At 33.1% G+C, this 19,068-nt stretch overlaps 1 long non-coding RNA gene across 1 annotated transcript; it reads left to right on the top strand.

The window, feature by feature from the left end:
• Nucleotides 1–580: 580 nt before the first annotated feature.
• LOC143058923 (uncharacterized) lies at nt 581–18,135 on the top strand. Its single transcript, XR_012973294.1, has 3 exons — nt 581–690; nt 6,101–6,146; nt 17,931–18,135. It is a non-coding gene; the product is annotated as an uncharacterized LOC143058923 (long non-coding RNA).
• Nucleotides 18,136–19,068: the final 933 nt, after the last annotated feature.

Consider the following 19,068-nt stretch of genomic DNA (forward strand, 5'->3'; position numbering starts at 1 on the left):
ATCGGCTTATTTACGTAACAATGTGATTAATATTTTACAATTATCGCTGCAATGCGTACAAGTTAAGGTGTAATTCCAACATTCATTTTCCCCTATTAGTCTTTGTTAAATTGGCACTTTAAAAAAAATTGTACAGTATTGACCTTTATTTCAACCAAAGAAATACTTTGCATGAATAAAGTTTAATCCTTTCCAGTGCTACAGTGAAAATATCACACTACATTTCATTGCATATAAGAAAGTAACCATCACCGGAAGTAAACAACCCAATTTTAACTCTGTTATTTACTGGTTACCTGCTTTGGTAACTATGTAACCTTAACTTTTCAAAATATTTTATAAGACCATCAAATAAAAAAAAATGATGCTTACAGACACCCAACAAACATGTTTATGACTCAGAAAATTTTAAGTGCATTGAAATGCAGGGTTTATTTTCTACAACTGTCAAATTCAAGGGAATATTTTTTTAGACCTACTTTCGTATACAACCGAATGTGACGTACCATGATTTGGTGGTATTACACCTTAATGACCTTTGACATTGATATGACTGTATGGGTATATCATGATAGTATAGATTAGGTTGAAACAAGTATTGACGGTGGGCGTGAGGCTAAACAAAATGTCCAGGTTTGAAATCATCAATATCAAACAAATTATTGGATAGAAAGACGTTGAGCTCACAAGGTAATCATTTCGAAGTATATATTTATCCTTGTGTAAGCGATATTTTGTGAGATCTATTAGGGTCAACTTTATAATTTTACCCAAATAATGAGATTTAAAAAAGCAAACACTGTATTAGAACCCTTGTGGATATTTGTTATATTGCCAATGATGCACCAATTTTGTCTTTGATACTGAACTCAATTAAAGCAGATACCATCACAGAAAAATACCCATCTACATTATGTATATTGAATTTAAGATATAAGAATAAATAGACAAAATATCATAGACACGAACAGATGAAAATCCTTTGTGTTTTAGAATTGTGCATAAAGTTCTATCACATATCGTCACGACTATAAAAGAGAACTTTACATTATTCAAAAAAAAAAGTGCAACTAGATAAGTTGACAATGAAATTAAATCCCGATGTAAAAAACGATCAAAATTAATATCACAATGCGAAAAAAAACCTAGTAAACTAAAATTAAAAGCCCAAACACATCATACGAATGGACAACAACTGTCATATTACCGACTTAAAAAAATGGAAACAAACTGACATCAGTGTTGCACGCTCTTGGTTGTTCATCCAACGTAAACAACCAAAGCACTACGACCGATGTCAGATAGTTAATGACGACAATACACGTTATAAATTGATTTAGAATGTAAAACCAAAAGTATGTGAAATATATAACAGATATTAATTCATTGTTGATGACTGCGTGTTAACTGTGTGTGGTTGTTTTATTCAATGATTTACAATTTAAGCCATATCTTACTAAGTCAATAAAGGCTTAATATAACCAGCCTAATTGAAGATAACATAGATGTGTCATTAAATAGGACGTTTTGTTATCTCCATTATACATAATTCATATACAAACAAAAATCTATACACACATTATGTTTAAGATTGCAGTATTTGCATAAGATAAATGGGAACAGCTACATCCAGAATGTCTCGAGTTTAGACATGTTGGTGAATGCTCCCCTTTCTAAATAACCCGGAACAGATGTCACCACATCAACAAATAAACTGAAAGGACAGACTTGCCCAATCCGATTGTTAAGAACCACTAAGAAATGAAGAACGCAACAAATCAACTGCATATTGCAAAACTAAATTCAATGATTCGATTCCTTGTCCGTCATTTGTTTTACGTTTTGTCATTTTTTGGTGTATAACTGTTCATCTTTTAAATAAGCTTTTGCTTTTTCAAGTGTATAAGTATCACCAAAGAGACATTAAAATTGAGAATGGAAATGGGGAATGTGTCAAAGAGACAACAACCCGACAAAATAAAAAAAACAACAGCAGAGGGTCACCAACAGGTCTTCAATGTAGCGAGACATTTCCGCACCCGGAGGCGTCCTACAGCTGGCCCCTAAACAAATATTTGCTAGTCCAGTGATAATGAACGCCATACTAATGTCCAAAATTGAGAATGGAAATGGGGAATGTGTCAAAGAGACAACAACCCGACAAAATAAAAAAACAACAGCAGAGGGTCACCAACAGGTCTTCAATGTAGCGAGACATTTCCGCACCCGGAGGCGTCCTACAGCTGGCCCCTAAACAAATATATGCTAGTCCAGTGATAATGAACGCCATACTAATGTCCAAAATTGAGAATGGAAATGGGGAATTTGTCAAAGAGACAACAACCCGACAAAATAAAAAACAACAGCAGAGGGTCACCAACAGGTCTTCAATGTAGCGAGACATTTCCGCACCCGGAGGCGTCCTACAGCTGGCCCCTAAACAAATATATGCTAGTCCAGTGATAATGAACGCCATACTAATGTTCAAATTGTACACAAGAAACTAAAATTAAAATAATACAAGACTAACAAAGGCCAGAAGCTCCTGACTTGGGACAGGCGCAAAAATGCGGCGGGGTTAAACATGTTTGTGAGATATCAACCCTCCCCCTATACCTCTAACCAATTTAGAAAAGTAAACGCATAACAATACGCACATTAAAATTAAGTTTAAGAAAAGTCCGAGTCTGATGTCAGAAGATGTAACCAAAGAAAATAAACAAAATGACAATAATACATAAATAACAACAGACTACTAGCAGTTAACTGACATGCCAGCTCCAGACTTCAATTAAACTGACTGAAAGATTATGATTTCATCATATGAACATCAGGCACAATCCTCCCCGTTGGGGGTTTAGTATCATACCATCATAACATATATGAGAAGAACATGACCCGTGTCATGCCAACAACTGTTTTAGAATAAATGTGTTTAGTTCCGATGCAAAGACCTTATCAGTGACTCAATATTAACGCCAAAATATGCAATCTTTAATGACTTGACAACAGTATCGTAATTATATCCCTTCTTAATAAGTCTATTCAAAGGTTTTGTAAGTTTCTGAGGTGAATACTGACACCTTTGTGCTTTATAAAGAATGTTTCCATAAAAATTGGATGTGAAATACCTGAACGTATTAGAAGTCTGCATGTTGAGCTATATTTACGAATGATGTCTTTATACCGATGATAAAATTTAGTAAATGTTTTGACTAGTGTGTGATATCGAAAACCCTGGTGTAATAATTTTTCAGTAATACATACATTTCTCTCGTTAAAATCTAAAACAGTGTTACATACACGAGCGAAGCGTACAAGTTGAGATATATAAACACCGTAAGATGGTGACAAGGGAACGTCTCCATCTAAAAACGGATAATTAACGATAGGAAATGAAAAATCATCCCTTTTATCAACAATTTTAGTATTCAGCTTTCCATTAGGGATATAGATGTCAAGATCGAAGGGCAGTGGTCATTGTTAGTATTAGCTTTATTTAAAGTAAGTTGTTGAAAAGTGCTTCTGGTGCATAAAATAATTATAACGTTTCTTTTAATTTCAAATTTAGTTTCCGTGAGTACTATTATGAAAATTGACAAAACAGTCATGGAAGAGTACTTTTGTTTTAGTTTGTATCTTTATGAAAACTGATAAAATATTGTCATTCAAATATTCTCGATCAAATAGTTAAATTTCTAATTAAGTAAAATGTTTTTTGGCATTGTCTTATGTTTTGAAATTAACTTAAAAATTATTATTTTGTACAATGAGCGATCGCTGATAAACGGTGTAGGTAAGGTTCTCCTGGGGAACATGTCCACGAGTCGACTCTGATGAACACTGATTTGCCTTTATTTGGATCTGATTGGCCTGTTTACACAGAATTCGAACTACTATGCAATTATATAGGTGTTGCTAATTTTTGGTGTATACGGTAATACCCCAGTCCTACTAGGCCACGATCGCACTACGATCTGTGAGAAAAAGGCAAATTTTGATGATCGTAGTACGATCGTATAATTCGCAGTAAGGTCGTATCACGGTCGTGGTGAGGTCTTTAAGATCGTGATGAGCGTTGCAAACTTTGAACGTGTTCAAAACAATCGTGGTGCAGTCGTGGCGAAATAAGGTCGTAGAAGAAGCGTGGTGAGAGCGCACTAAGATCGTAGTAAGATCGTAAAAGTCGCTGTACCATCATAGTGAGAGCGTAGCGAAAGCTCGATTATATTCGGAGAATCTGCGCTACGATCTCATTGCTACGTTATAACGACCTCACTACGATCATCACGTTCTCACCACGACCAAACTACGCTTCCAATACGACTATACCACGCTGTTCCGTGTTGAAGGCCGTATCTTGGCCTATAGTTGTTACTTTTAAAAAATGTTAATTGGATTGAGAGTTGTCTCATTGGCACTCATACCACATCTTCTTATATCTATTGACACATCTGTTTCATATCTGCTATCGTTCACTAAAATATCGTCATTTCAGCTTGATGGACCAGCAATAGGTTGTAATTTAAGTCGGATTGGTCGGTCCGACATCTCTACTTGATCAAGATTCGTTACTAGCAGAGCTGCATCTGCCTCTACATCAACACTAACACCACGCCAACGTGTTCTAGTAGATTTTGGTGGCATGACTGTATTTTTTTTTCGAGAGATTTACGTATTAATCAGAAATAGAAATGAAGGAATGATACTGTATTGATATGAAACACGATGTTGACGTTATTTCTGAGAACGTAGTAACATCGCAGTTTGAACGTAGTGTAATCGTGGTAAGAACGTGCTATAATCGCAGTAGAAGCGTGGTAAGATCGTGTTGCAATCGGATAACTCGTGGTATTGTCGTAGTGAGAACGTGATGAGCGTAGACAGATCTTGATAAGCGTAGTAAGGTCGCAGAATAAGCGCGGTGAGAACGTGTTATAATCGTAGCGGGATCGTTGTAATAGACTAGCGTAATGAGGACGTAGTAGCATCGTGAAAGCAACGAAAATTTACATTTTCATGCCGCTCATACCACGACCTCACCACGATCTGAATTTAATTTAGATCGCGGTGAGCGTTGTGCGATCGTGGTCTAGTGGGACTGGGGCTTTAACAGATTTTTCAAGGCATATAATTCGATTTAACTGATCTAAAAAGTCGACATTGTCCAGAGAATGGGTTGCTGGATAGAAAAAATGATGTTGACTCTATGCATCTATGTTCTGGTGATGTGTTCTTATAAAACGGCTAATATTTCTAAAAAGTATATAATAAATACTTGCTTATAGTTATATTACCTTGAACTTCAGACACATTTGATATTTCAGGATTATAAAGTGGGTGCATTTTTCTATTTTTTTCTCTCTATAAAATGGAATTCCGGTCTTGTTTTAGCGCGTGAAAAACAGGTTAAATCAGAATCATTCGTGACAATTATTTGTTAAATACAACAAGGATATCGCATATGTTGCTGTATAAACATGGGGAGGAAGTTTACTCTGAAGTAAAGTTTAATCCTTGAATGGTTTTACGACTGGTTATTATACATGTTGTAAGCAAATAAATAAATGCAGATGATCATGATCATTTTTTGCTTTTTTGCAAGTTGTTTGAAAGTTTCAAGTACATTAGGTTTCTCTCACTTATTCCCCTTTTTCCATTCATTTGCAGTAGTATTATCACACAATTGTAATGTGTAACAATGAATGCAATACAAAAAAGGACCGTCGATTGATTGTTTTCGACTAAAGTGTTATCTATCTTCTCAAAATCATATTGTATCGTTAACTAAATTAGTGTCGAGCTGTTTTAAAATTGACCAAGTATGCTGTCACATTATTACATATTCGTCTACTACAATGCAGTTAGAAAACATAACAAACAAGTTCGTTTAAATTGAAATGATCACGTATGAATAATTGGTCCATTTTTATTGATTATAGTTAGTGTTACGTATTCATCAGTGAATAAGAATCATTTGTTAATTCTAGTTTTTTTAATTATCACCATATTTCATTTATCTATTTATAGTATATTGGTGAACTAGATAAAAGTATTACCTGATAATTTCACAATGTATTGTTAACAGATTTATTTACAGAATTTTCACAATGAGCTCAGAAAAAAGAAGTATACAGATTTGCAAGGTAAACAATTATCCAGTGGCGTGTATGAAACTTATAAATCATAGATTTGTAAAGGGATATTTTTTCGTTATTTCTAGTATTGATTACGTGAAGAATAAGTAAAAAAAAACATTCAGGTAATGTTCCTAACTGTAAAAGATAACCAATTCAATGATCGTCTTAAACCTAACTATACCAACTGTTTATACATTTGTTTTCATCTGTAACTTAACACAGTCGGTACGATATTTGTAATTGTAAGGCCTCGACCATTGTGAATGTCAGCATTACTCACTAAGAGAACTGGGTAAAATGTAAAACATACGTCATATATATATGTCAGTACTTCGAGTACTCTCAAATCGTATTTTCTTGTCAATTCGACCTGTTGATATAAAAAAGAAGATGTGGTATGATTGCCAATGAGACAACTATCCACAAAAGACCAAAATGACACAGACATTAACAACTATAGGTCACCATACGGCCTTCAACAATGAGCAAAGCCCATACCGCCTAGTCAGTGATAATAGGCCCCGATAAGACAATGTAAAACAATTCAAACGAGAAAACTAACGGCCTTATTTATGTAAAGAATGAACGAATAACAAATATGTAACACATAAACAAACGACAACCACTGAATTACAGGCTCCTGATACTGTTTATAATGTCTTTTTGTTATTTTATATTAATATGGAACTTGTCTATATACCAGCTTTGATTATTTGGAATATCTTCTTATTTTCACTTACTACATTTGTATAAACTTCAAGATTTACCTGTATTATTAAAACCGTTTTTTTTTCAAGTGTGATAATTTTCGTAGGGTTCAATATTTCGGAGTGATGTCTTGCCATGGCTTTGTTTGGACTTACTTGTTTGCTTTTTGGCCTTGAATGTTTATCCCTAATATTTTATTAACTGTGCATTTACATTCAGATATCGCAGATCAAATTTATTCGGACATAGTGTATTAATCTACGTATTTTGATTGAGTTAAGCCTGCCAATTGATATTTTATCGTATGTTTTTCTATGTTGTGATGTTATGCTATTATTTCAGAAAAAGGGAGAAGGTTTTGGTACCATTAAAACGTTTAATCCCGCTGCAAATGTTTGCACCTGTCCTAAGTCAAGAATCTGATGTACAGTAGTTGTCGTTTGTTTTTATAATTTATACGTGTTTCTCGTTTCTCGTTTTTTTATATAGATTCGACCGTTGGTTTTCCCGTTCGAATGGTTTTACACTAGTAATTTTGGGGCCCTTTATAGCTTGTTGTTCGGTGTGAGCCAAGGCTCAGTGTTGAAGGCCGTACATAAACCTATAATGGTTTACTTTTTTTTAGATTGTTATTTGGATGGAGAGTTGTCTCATTGGCATTCACACCACATCTTCCTATATCTATGTCATATATTACATGAGTAAGCACTAACTGCAAAAATGAACAACAACAATGTATTTCAAGTACTGTTGATTCATTAATATTCGTTGGATACCAATTTTCGTGGATTTAGTGGGTACAGGAGAACCACGAATTTAGATGTTCAACGAATAACATATTTTCCAACTATGCTGAAGGAATGAATGCAGACTTTAACAAAACCACGATTTCAAATAACCATGAATAGGGAAGTTTTCCTCAATCCACGAACATTTGTATCCCCGAAAATAAATGAATCAACAGTATGCAAAGTGCATGTAAGAACACTCTATACATGTGTTGCGTTTAACATGATTTTTTTTTAGATGAAACATTAATTCAAAAACAGACTTATATACCACTGCAAATTGAAGCAGATCGAACAAATTCAGAAACCTACACTCCATATCAATGTATATTTTACAACCGGTTGATTTTTTAAACACAAACAAATGTTTACCCCTTGACATACATATAGAACCTACCGTGTTTGCCATAACCTTTCGGAATAAGAATTTTACTTTCTCTTCGTATCACATTTAGTTTTTAAACTGTTGATGAGAACGTCATTGACGAGTCATATATAATCAAGAGTCTATCCTAAATTATGGTAAATTATATGACCTTCCAAATACCGTTTCGATTCCTGACATCACTAAAAAGACATTAAGTGTCAAAATCCGGATATGGTGTACACATTTTTGCACCTAATATTTTCGGTACACAATCTTTATTGCAAGTTTATTGCTTTCTGTTTAGTATTAGATCATTTTGTTTTAAATCTGGTAATATTTTTATTTAGCAATCGCCATAACAGTAAGCAGGGTTTTTCGACCTGTTTGTCAAATGCGTCTTGTTAAAATATACTTTTTCACTGTTTTGGTCTTTTGAGAAATGTGCTGTATTTTGACCATTCGACCAAGAAATTTGTTTTGCATGCACACGTATGAAAATTGTGGTTTTTACCCAACGCATTCATAGGGTTTAACCTTGTTTTCAATTTAGACTGGTTTATCAAATACAGACCTGGTAAATGTTGATCATGGTTTAAACAGGCTGTGTGTTTCGTCATTACAGACACGAGTCTTTGTCGTTTAGACAATATTATGAATACATGTACAAGTACTATACCAAGAAAACCGTTGAAGTCATAGCTCATATATTATAAGTAATTTAAGTGTGTACACGAGATTGAAATTAGATGTCTACTTATTATGAACCTTTCCAATGTGGAGCGTGTACGAAGTTAAAGGTGCTATTAATCGAAAGAATTTTACACATAACAACTATGATGCGCCACGACTGCCTTATGCTGTATATAATTATTATATGCAGTGGTCAATGCATTACATGCATTGATCACGGCATAAGTTGCAGTTGTATTTGAAAATTCCAGCAAACAAAATACATTATTGATTCCATGTAATAAGTTAATTCAATTTAATTGAAATCAGTGACAAAAATAACACTTGTTATTGTCTGCAGATTAGACATACATTATGTTACCGATTAAAGGGTAATTCGTTCCAACGAAATGATGTAACTAAAAATGATATAACTATTAAAGAAAGAGACGAAAGATACCAGAGGGACTTATAAATCGAAAGTAAACTGAAAACGCCATGAAAAAAGACAAACAGACACACAATAGTACACATGACACAACATAGAAACCTAAAGAATAAGCAACAAAAACCCCACAAAAAACTATCAGGTGCTCCAGAAGGGTAAGCAGATCCTGCTCTACATGTGTCACCCGTCGTGTTGCTTATGTGATTACAAATCCGGTAGATAGTCTAATTCGGTAGGTCACATTCGTGAAAGAGAAGGGGATTGTAGTTACGACGTAGGGAACATATCCGATATTATTTCTGAAACGGTTATTCCATAACAGTCAACCAACTCGTGATGGCGTCCGTAAAATTTACGAAGGGATGATTTCAACATCACCATTTGAAACTCTTGGTTTAATAGCTTCCTTATGAGCAACATGTTAAAGTTCATTTAATATTGAACAACCACAAGACATACGCTACGTAATGTCTTTAGTCAATACAAAGTGCCGTGTTTAATATATATGTAAGACTGTGATCGACGTTTACCTGGAACCTATAATCGAAGTCCGTTCTACAAATGACGTGGTATTATGACTGTACTCATCAACTGTTACTGGGAGTGTTATTTTTTTAATGTATTATATGTTTTGATCATTTGTTCTTACTTTGATATTTCATCTTGTTTTCTCTGAAGTAAACGTTTTGTTTTCGTATAATGCTGTCAAAATTTACAATCATTTATGGCATCCTTTATTTGCAATTTACAAATTAAACACACGAAGTGCCAACATTTGTTTCACATGTTAAGGGAATACGAAACAGTAGCAGGGGCAGATAATAACGTTTTCAAAACTTTTCATGTTGTTTGCGACGTTGGTAACGAGAACGTTGAAATTTCGCGATGTTTCTAATAAGAACGTTAACATTTCGCAATGTCGATTTAAAAGAAGTCATATTTCGAGGAATATTCACTGGCGTCATTAACGTCGGATGCCCGAATTTAAAAAAAGTTCCTGCTAAAAAAAGTGGCCATGCAGTTTCTAAAAGACTTGAGAGATGAAAGGAAATACTTGATATGAACAAAAATAAATCAAATACAATTTTGCAAGACGACATTGAAGAAATTGTGATAGACACCAGAAGAGAGTACTGACAGTATAACGTAAAAAGACGGAGGGAGAATTGTGGAGCTTTTTAGTCTGGAACTGAAAAACTGCAAAAACTGCGGCTCCAGCGGAATCTGCTCAACGTAGAGAAAGAAAAATTGCAGGGAATTGGGGTCTATCATACTATTCGTTGCTTAAACTGTAACTTGCTGAATAACATTTTAACAAATAAGACACACTTCGGAACAAAACGACATGAAATAGCTAATTATGAGTATTGGTAGCTGCTTAACGTCCAGTGGCAAATATTCAATTGCACATTTATGACATCCAAAAGTTATTTTAATGAAACTTAAAGAAATGAGAAAACGTATGAACCCGTGATAAATGAGAAAAAAAATAACAAAATCTATGGCGCGTGTAGGGTGACCGAATCGGGGCTGGTGTTGGAAGATTTGAAATCCATACACATAAGTCATTTCTACGGCGTGTTGTACAGCTGTGCAATATTTTTAATGACGAGAACAGTTATTTTCATTTATTGATAATGAATTCGAAGTCAATAATATTATCTTGAATTGAAAAAATTCAGAATCAAGATAATTCAGTTTGTGTCTTTTTATTTCTGTTCTTGTATAACATTTGGCAGACTCAAACTTTTACGGAGAATTGTCATTGTAAGGCCAAATTTAACAGACTATCAATAAAAAAAACAAAATCGACTGCATGTGCGAGACCCTCATGAGTGGAAAAGGTCGTATAACACCCCTATTCGTCAATAAAATAATAAATAATGAGAGTTTCTCATCCTGTTCTGGACTTGATATTGGTACATCAAAAAAAATGTCGATTTTAATTGATATTTTAAAAACATATAATATTGTAAGTGTATGTAAAAAAACTGTCAATAAAACTCCGTTTGAAGGATTTCAAAAAAAGATATTGGTGTCGTTTTTGGTTAGAATTTAAGCAAAATATTCCCAAAAGATGCAGAATTGCATGTCACACGTTAGTTTGTTTAATTGATTGTATTTTTTTTTGTATATGAAAAGTAAGTTTTGCATTTGTCACGTATATGCCTCTCATAGGTGCCTATGGATATGAGTTTTTACTCATTGTTGAAGGCCGTCCGATGTCCTATAGTCGTTTACTTCTACGTCATTTTGTCTCTGGTTGACATTTACCTCATTGGTTATCATACCATGTCTTCTTGTTTGTATAAACATATCCCTATTGTACTTCAATGTATTGACAGTTAAAAATTAAAGTATCGGCAAATGTACACTAATTGCAGACAGACATATCAGAAAGTGTATACACGTTAAAACTCATCCCTGTCAAGCTGATGATCAAATCTGAAGTTATGCAGTAGGGTTGTTTCTGAGAAAAGTAACAAACGTATAGTTAGACGATCGGACAGAATAACAAAGTGTTTTTAATATAGCTCTACTTTCAGACAAACAAGTACGCTGATACTCATGCAAATACGCCGTACAAAAGATTGTGTAACTTATCTATTGATAAAGACATCGTTCAATATTATTTTCTAATACCAGCTGCTGTACTTTATATGAAATGTTATATTACAACTTCTTTTTTGGTCGATTGAGGCAATAGTAACACGAGTTAAATTGCACGAAACAGCTCTTATTATAAAACAAGAAGTACTCTTTATAATTTAAATGAAAGATGATTATCTTTTGGATGTAAAAAGAAACAAATCAAAGTACGTTGGGGACTTTTAAAGTTGACGATATAGTATAGGTTTTATCATTGTTGAATGTTATACTAATGTCAATTTATGATATCACCTCACTTAATTTATAGTTGGTTCACATTTTGTCATGTCAGGGCCTTTGAAATAATGTTGTCTATCTTCTTACAGTACATGAAGCAATTCAGAACTAATGTCGGACGGAGATGCATATTATACTTATATCAGATTTTTTTTTATAATGAAAAGTTTCCTGTCCAAATTTCGTTTCGCAAATGATTGGAATAAATGTTTTGCCATTTTATGAGAAACCATCTTATAAATTTTTATGATTAGTATCAACATTTTGAAAAACACCTGCATATACTTGACAGCGTACTCGTGTACGGCGGGAATGGTTACACGACGTTGTTGCGATTAAAACTTAATTTAACGTAATTTAGCGCCATACTGACAGACGTCATAAGGCATATGGCTTTTTTTTTTAAAACAAGCACATGGACCTCAATTTTATTCTTTTGCAATCAATCAAGTACTGTTTCAAGAACACTCCGCCAAAATTTCAGGAAAAAATCAACGATCAATTTTTTCTGCACTTCCGAAAAGACGCAAAAATATGGTCAATTTCTTTATTTCGGATATAGCAATCTTAAAGACAAATCCCTCTATTGTTTATGCGCATATACAAGCGCAACAGTACTATGCCGTCAGCGGTTTATGACGTCGCGGTTTCCGCGAACTGGAAACGTTTATTAGAGTCATTCCTCTTTGAGCCGATGGAGAGAGTGACAATCGTTTTGATAGGTTAATTTTCCGAGAAAAAAAAATGAAAATAGTTTTTATATAATAAACATGTTCCAGAATTGGATAAAATATGAGAATGAAAAGAGAGTCAACTATACAGCAATCTAACAACAACAAATTCACAAATACACAAAAATGACTGCAAAAAAACGATACAAAATCTGGATACTCGACAGAAAGATGAGCCAATCAAATTATAATATAATACTTTTTTCCTTAATTTTCTATATGTATAGACTTTCGTAGGTTCTTAATTACATCGATATTTTACAAATCATTAAGAAAGTACGAAAATCCTCAATCATTCTGGACATGTCCTCAAAATTCAATGTATCTTTAGCAATAGGTACATAACGTGCCTATATATGGATATGGCAAATTGCACTGACGTATTTTGAATGTGTACGGCACTTACATTTTTACATGAATATAATAATTAGATTTCTGATAAACACCAACAAAACAGTAACCTAACGACGTATACATGTACAACAAATTACATCTAGAGAAGTTAACATAAAAGCTTCTAACATTGTAGGTTTTTTATATGACCATTCCGAGTTTGTTCCGATTTACCAAATTTGATATTTATGTTCAAGGTGCGCAATTTTTGTATGAAAAAAAACATAATCGTGTCTGTGTTAAAAAGTTGTCGGAATGAAGAATTACAGAGGAATGCATATGGAAAAAAAATCAATTAAAAGGAGATTTGAGAAAAGAGGTCGGACTAGGTTTTATCCATACTCACGGTATAACATCTGTATGAGTATAATTAGACTGAGTTTCTAGCAACATTACGGAATATTTCGACATTCATTGATGCCTAAGAATGAATGATCAAAACAGATTTGATGTTAATTAGACCCCGCTAACACTTGCACGGAATTGAAATAAAATCTATCTCTGAAAAGCATCTCTCGTTTTCGATCTTTTAAGAACTTGTGCATTTACATTTAGTATACATTGCATATCTAAAATAATCGGTCTAACCATTTCAATAACAAAAAATCGTAGAAAATTGAATAAGGAAATATTTGGTTCATGAGATAATTATATGCTTCTGCATTTATTAATTTTATTTTTGATTAACATGTCATAAGTAATCATAAACAAAGAATTGTCAGAAAAAAATTACGTATAACGGAAGATGAATAATTTACAGAAAATAAAAAATAATAATGAATAAATACAATCGAAAAGATATTTTTTAAAAGGTGCACCGAATACCACACGTATAGTAAGCGAATATGGAACGAATAAGTAACAGGGCATCAGTTGAGCACTGAAACGAGTATTTACGCCTTATTAGTATATGGTTATTTTACCTCTTAGAACCAATATATAGCATCAGAGGCAAGAAAAAAAAATGGAAAAGATTTGTTTAAAAAGGTGTTACCTTTAACAAACATATTGTAAGCGAATAAGTAGCAGGTCATCGGTCTAGCGCTAAAACTGGTACATACACGGTAATAGGTATGTTTCACTTTTAAGAACCCATACCTAACACCAGAGACAAGAAAACAATTGAAAAGATTTGTTTCGTAATAGGTGCAACGTATTTCAACGTATAAGCAAAAAAGGAACGAATAAGTAATGGTATCAGTCGAGCGCTGAAACGGGTCCTGTCTATACTCAGGAGTCGGTAATTAAGGGGTTGTTGTTTGTAAAAGAACTACATCTATTAGTTTTTCATTAATTTTGTTTTGTTATTTTCTAGTTTGAATTGTGTTACATTTGTCCTTTCGGGACCTTTCGTAGTTGTTTATGCGGTGTGGGATTTGCTCAATGTTGTAGGCCGTACTTTGACCCATAGTTAATAATTTCCTGTGTCCATTGGTCATTTGTGGAGAATTGTGTTATTTGCAATCATACCATATCTTCTTTTTTTATTGATATATTTTCAGGAGAATGACGCAAAAAAACGTCGAATATATTTATTTGGTTTTTATTATCTCTATGGCACGTTCTGTCAAATCATTTGAGAATAAACACTGAAATCAGCTTTTTTGTCGAACCTGCAACTTTTGTTGCAGAAAGCTTGACATAGGGATAGTGATCCGGCGGCGGCGGCGGTGTTAGCTCATTTCTTAAAAGCTTTATATTTCAGAAGGTGGAAGACCTGGATGCTTCATACTTTGTATATAGATGCTTCATGTTACGAAGTTTCCATCAGTCACATGTCCAATGTCCTTGACCTAATTTTCATGGTTCAGTGACCACTTGAAAAAAAAGTTCAAATGTTTTGTAATGTTGAATTATCTCTTATTATAAGTAATAGGATAACTATATTTGGTATGTGCGTACCTTGCAAGGTCCACATGTCTGTCATACAGTTCTCACTTGACCTCGACCTCATTTCATGGATCAGTGATCAAGGTTAAGTTTTGGTGGTCAAGTCCATATCTCAGATACTATAAGCAATAGGGCTAGTATATTCGGTGTATGGAAGGACTGTAAGCTGTACATGTCCAACTGGAAGGTGTCATCTGACTTTGACCTCATTTTCATGGTTCAGTGGTTATAGTTAAATTTTTGTGTTTTGGTCTGTTTTTCTCATACTATATGCAATAGGTCTACTATATTTGTTGTATGGAATGATGGTAAGGTGTTCATGTCTAGCGGGCAGATGTCATCTGACCTTGACCTCATTTTCATGGTTCAGTGGTCAAAGTTAAGTTTTGAGTTTTGGTCTTTTTATTTAATACTGTATGCCATATGTCAACTATATTTGGTGTATGGAAATATTTTATGATCTTTATGTCAGTCGCGCAGGTTTTATTTGACGGTGACCTCATTTTCACGGTTCATTGCACAGTGTTAAGTTTTTGTGTTTGGTCTATTTTTCTTAAACTATTAGTAATGGGGCAACTATATATGTTGTATAGAAACATTGTTTGCTGTACATGTCTGCCTGGCATGGTTCATCTGACCTTGACCTCATTTTCAAGGTTCATTGGTCTTTGTTTAGTTATCTTGGTTAATGTTAAGTTTATGAGACAGTTGTAATAAAACTAAGCTTTATACTTAGGACTATCAACATAATATCAATGATTAGTATAGAAGGCGAGACATTTCAGCGTGTGCACTCTTGTTTAAGAACATTTTTAAACTGACCATGCGCAGATTTTTTTTCATATCTACATAAAACACTTAGAATTTTATATCGATTGATTGATTGAAAAGTCGATCGCGATGTATATAAAACGTTTTCACTTGAAGAAAAATCGGTCTTTTAAAACTACTTCTGGAGATGGAATGTTTACGTCCGGTTGAAGATCAATCTTTATCATTTTTGCAATACTTAAGATCGACGATCTCAGAAATGATCGATCTTTATTGTTAGTGGAAACGGAGTCTTATATTTCTAATGATTTTAAGTAATTATCATCTAAATAAAAAGGAATAACATTCTTAAACGAAATTAAAATTCATTGTATATACCTGATGCTTAATTCTGTCTTGTCTTTCAGATATACTTTGATTGAACAATGATATTATATAAAAATGTCTTCACTATTTTAAAAAGAATTTCTGTTAAACACATAAGCACTATGAATAACCTGAAATGAAATGTTCATAGAAGCATTCGTGTGTACATTTGTACAACGCATTGTTTTCCAACCACCGCATTTATAATACGTGTCTGTGATTATATACTGACTTAAAACTAAGCCTACTATCATGTGTAGATTAATGTGAATTTATCGTAGTTTAAAACAAACAAACAACAAATCAGCAAATAACGAGAACTGGGTTGTCCCTAATTTGTAAGAATATAGCCTAAACCGGCCGAACGTCTTTCGACGTTGTTTTTAGAATTGGCGCAATATGTTCCCCCCAATTCAAATTGTTACCCCCTTTTTAGAAATATCTCTTTTTCCATTACGGTGACCCCATCTTTTTATTTCTTTATTTTGTTTAGATATAAACAACGCATATTCTATTGAAGACTCATGGAGAAATTATTGGTCAATTTTTTTTAAACTTAATCTTTTTATAGGTATTTCACAATAAAAAAAGGCGGGAAAACTATTATAGCAACTTATCATTATTATTTTCCACTCAGAAAATGGTGATATTATTAAAATAGTTTGTATTAACAACTAGGTTAACAAAACAGACAAGTTTTTATTGGAGACGGACTTTAAAATGTTACACTGCTATTGAGTAGAAGTCCCAATTTCCAAATTCCGTGAAAAAGATGGCGTTTTAAATCGAAAACGAGGTCGGTGACCCCATTTTTTTATTTGCTTATTTTAAAGCTTTTACATAGCCTAAAGTAAAAATAAAATATAAAGAAGATATTATTGGTAAATCTGAATAGAAGGATTTGTCTTTAATCCGGAAAATTGTGATTTGATTTAACCTAAAACTTGTTTCAGCATGATGATGCCGTGAATCAAAGGAACATTTTACAAAAAAAAACCGGTTAAGTTATGACTTTTCGTTCAAAAGTATTGTTACTTTCTTTAAAAGTCCTAATTTATGAAGTTTCAGGGATTTTCTTCCAAATATGCAAATTTCGAACCAACTTATCTCAAAAAGTAAGTCATGAAGATACTTAATATTTTAAGAAAAAATCAACGAGGGATCTCTACTGTATTGTATTTAAAAGTGTTTATTACTAAGTTGGCCCAACGTTTGCTATGCATCGTCTGTATTTGTTGTACATTTGGCCAACGCCGGACCTAGGCATTGTATTAAACCTTACAATGTCGTGCCGCCGTTACGTTAGCCGTTGTTATTATAACGTACAAAAGTTGTCTGGGTACAAACATTGTATTATGTTCCGACAACTGCATACAATTATATTACCATTGTATATGTTGTGACCACTGCTGATAAATTTGTGACCACTGCATACAATATTTTGACCACCGTATGTAATGTTTTAACGACTGCATATAATGCTGAACATTAACATAAGGCTTTCATGTTGTTCCATAGAAAACTATCAATTATGATGTGTGCCCAAGAATTGCAATCATATTTTTCATTCATCCGTCATTTAACTTTCTTCTAATATCTACGATCGTTCTTTTTTAACTGATGATGTGTGTATTATACATGTCTACTATTCATTATTGAAGATAATGGTAAAAACAATCAGTATGTAAATATCAAACATGAGGTACGCCTTTTACTTTTGTGATATGCATCCTCATTAAAACACTAATAAACAATTTGTATCTTGTGGTACAGGATCTAATACTTGCTGCTGGGCGTGGAGACAAGGATAAAGTAGAACAGTGTTTAAATGGAGGAGCAAATATAAACTATCAACACTTTGTGAGTTTTAAGAATAATATAAACATTTGACATTTCATATATTTTCATTCATTCTCCATTAAGTAATCAAAACTTCTAGTTTTATATTGTAAATCTTACACCATTGTCTCTTTTTAGGTGATTTAAATATTTTATAACTGGTACGAAAATTATAGTTATATTTTGTTGTATGTCTTGCTATTTAGAGTTGTCATATAATAATAATATCTTTAAGACCATACTTTAAACTGTACATGTGTGTAATCCTGCTTGATTGTTTTCTGTCTTTATGTCAAAAATAAACAAATTACAAAAAAAATATAAACTATCAACACTTTGTGAGTTTTAAGAATAATATAAACATTTGACATTTCATATATTTTCATTCATTCTCCATTAAGTAATCAAAACTTCTAGTTTTATTTTGTAAATCTTACACCATTGTCTCTTTTGAAGATGCGGAAATCATGTTATTGTGAAATTTAAAGTATTATGTCAAAAAATATTTTGTAATTTTGATGATAAGTCTTAAGTTTCGGTATTAGTTTGATATTGTTTAAACTTTGTTTGCGTGTCATACTTACAACACTATTATGTATTTACAAACATGTTAAGATTTTCTTTTCCTTTGGAATCTTCAATAAAGTAAACTCCTTATTTGAGATTTGAAGTTCGCTTTTTAACGCCATTTCGGTCTTTTACCTTATCCTTCAATACTTTCGGTAAGTGGTGATGATCTGTTTCCAAGCTTTGTTTGTTCTTGTTGGCTTACTTAATGGTTTTAATATACGTTGTTTCTCTATGTCTTGCCTTATTGTTTTCATAATCGATAACGGATTTGAACATCCATGGAAATATGCCACATAATTATCATTATTAATTGATAATTTGAAAGCAATTATTTTCCGGTATAGTTATTATATCGATTACAGGGTCGATGTGATACGATCAATGCTACACTATATAATCATGGGTTAGTTTATATATCATCTGCGTTCTTTATCATTACATGTTATGTTAACACTGCTTAGTCTTTCTTTGTACAGGATTGTAGTCCTGCACTTCACTTCCT

This window comes from Mytilus galloprovincialis, chromosome 14, assembly GCF_965363235.1.
Source record: "Mytilus galloprovincialis chromosome 14, xbMytGall1.hap1.1, whole genome shotgun sequence".
Lineage (NCBI taxonomy): Eukaryota > Metazoa > Mollusca > Bivalvia > Mytilida > Mytilidae > Mytilus > Mytilus galloprovincialis.